The following is a 2,656-nucleotide window of genomic DNA, read 5'->3' on the forward strand; positions in this document are numbered from 1 at the left end:
CAAAAGCAAAAAATAGATCTAATTGAAAGAGATAATAAGGGAAACTACATTTTACTAAAAGTTACCATAGACAATGAAATAGTATCAAAAAATTTGCAGCAAATTTTTCTGATGAAACCTCATTTTTCAAATATACAGAGAATAAAGTCAGATTTATGAAAGTCAGAGTCATTCCCCAATTCTTATATGGCAAAAAGGTATGAACAAGGCAGTTTTCAGAAGAAAGCAAAGCTATCTATAATTGTATGAAAAAATGCTCTAAACTACTATTAATTAGAGAAAGACAAATTAAAATAATTCTGAGCTACCACTTCATACCGCATTATGTGGCAGACTTCTTATTTAATATTTAATGACAGAAATGACAGATGCTGGAGGGAAAGAGGTAAAGTAGATAAAATTATCAGTCATTGATGGAATAGTGAACTGGTCCAACCATTCCAGAACATAACCTGAAACTATGCCAAAAGGGTTATAAAACTGTATACCTTTTGTTCCAGCAGTACTTCTACTAGGTTTGTGTCCCAAATAAAAAGGGAAAAATAATTGTACATATGAAATATTTATACTAGGTCTTTTAGTAGTTGCAAAGAACTAGTAATTGAGGGGGTGGTCATCAATTGGGAAATGCCTGCACAAGTTGTGCATATGCTGCACAAGATGACATATGATTGTGATGGAGTTGAATTGTACTTTATGAAAAGATGGAGCAGGGGAGAGTGAGGAGGCTGCGTCTGGCTCGCGCTCTCACAGATATTGCAGTTCATTGAGCTCCATAGAGACAGCGCCAGGGCAAGTAAGATTCGGATGGGCACTGGCCTACTCTGTGCAGCGCTGAGGGAAAGTAATCAAAAATGGGCAAAGGTGATCCTAAGAAGCCGAGAGGGAAAATGTCTTCATATGACTTCTTAGTGCAAACTTGTGGAGAGGAACACAGGAAGAAGCACCCAGACGCTTCATTGAACTTCTCAGAATTTTCTAAAAATTGCTGAGAAACATGGAAGACAATGTCTGCTAAAGAGAAAGGGAAATTTGAGGACATGGCAAAAACTGATAAGGTTCGTTATGAAAGAGAAATGAAAGCCTACATATCACCTAAAGGAGAAACAAAAAAGAAGTTTAAGGATCCCAATGCACCGAAGAGGCCTCCTTCAGCATTCTTCCTATTCTGTTCTGAGTGTCGTCCAAAAATCAAAGGAGAGCATCCTGGTCTTTCTATTGGAGATGTGGCAAAAAAAAAAAAAAAAATTGGGAGAAATGTGGAATAACACTCCTGCAGATGACAAGCAACCCTATGAAAAGAAGGCAGCTAAACTGAAGGAAAAATATGAAAAAGGATATTGCTGCATACTGGGCTAAAGGAAAACCCGATGTTGGTAAAAAGGGAGGAGTTGTCGAGGCTGAGAAGAGCAAGAAAAAGAAGGAGGAGGAGGAAGATGAGGAAGATGAAGAAGAGGAGAACAAAGAAGAAGATGATGACGATGAATAAGTTGGTTCTAGAGCAGTTTTTTCTTGTCTATAAAGCATTTAACCTCCCTGTACCAACTCACTCCTTTTAAAGAAAAAAAAATTGAAATGTATAAAAAAAAAAAAGAAAGAAAAAAGAGAAGATGAAGGGGGTGGTTTCAAAAAACATGGCAAGACATGTGAATGGAGGCAAAGTGAAGTGAGAAGAATTGGGACATCATTGTGCACAGTCACAGAAATATTGCAATGATGATTAACTGAAAGATTTGGCTACTCTCATCAATACAATAATCCAAGGAATTCTAAGGGACTCATGCTATGAAAATGATAGCCACCTCCAGAGAGAGAATTGAATATAAATTGAAGTATAATTTTCTTGCTTTTTTAAAGCTTGTTTTGTGATAAGGCTAATAGGGTATATGTTTTGCATGATTTCACTTATATAGTTGATATCATATTGTTTGCCCTCTCTTGGGTAGAGGAGGAGTAGGAGGAAGAAGAGAATCTGGAACCCAAAATTTAAAAAGAAAAGAATGTTAAATGAATAAATTTGAAAAAATGGGGTGGGGGTATTTCCACTTTCAAGTGTGTAAAATGAAACTCTAGTATTGCATTTCTCTTATTATTTGTGGCAACTGTTAATTTTGAACCACTGCTTTCAGTATTTATACTCTTGGCTAGACTGATGGGACACCAAAATATTTAATATATATCACTGGATAATTTTCTCATAGGTATTGTGGAGGAATCTCACTATGACCAAAAGAAAGATCTTGTCTTGGAGAAATCTTGCATTCTAGCCTTTTTGCTCAAGAAATAGTTTTAAGAAGAAATGCTTACATATCCTTATTGAACAAGGCATTTCTACTTCATGATCTTGAAACAATTATACCATTGAGATGGGATGGTAATTTTAAGAGCATAAATGTGTTTCTTCAAGCTGATAAATGCTTCCTACTTAATTAAAATGCATTGATCTGAGTGCATATGTCTTTATCTGAGTGCCTACACACAAACCTTTTGAGGGCCTATTATACATTTGTTTGAGAAAGAAATGGGGTGGCTTATCTGAATATGTAGGCTTTCAAACAGATTTTCTATCATCTAAATAGCTACATATTGCTCTTAGTTAAAATATGCTGCCTTGACTGGATAAAGCTACTTGGGGATGATATGTAGGTCCTAATTA

General features: G+C 35.8%; 1 pseudogene; it reads left to right on the forward strand.

Annotated features, from left to right (window-relative positions):
• The first annotated feature begins 838 nt into the window (after positions 1-838).
• LOC114049342 lies at positions 839-1,489 on the forward strand (annotated as a pseudogene).
• The last annotated feature ends 1,167 nt before the right edge of the window (positions 1,490-2,656 follow it).

The sequence above is a fragment of the Vombatus ursinus genome, unplaced genomic scaffold (assembly GCF_900497805.2).
Source record: "Vombatus ursinus unplaced genomic scaffold, bare-nosed wombat genome assembly UNPS02014797.1, whole genome shotgun sequence".
Classification (NCBI taxonomy): domain Eukaryota; kingdom Metazoa; phylum Chordata; class Mammalia; order Diprotodontia; family Vombatidae; genus Vombatus; species Vombatus ursinus.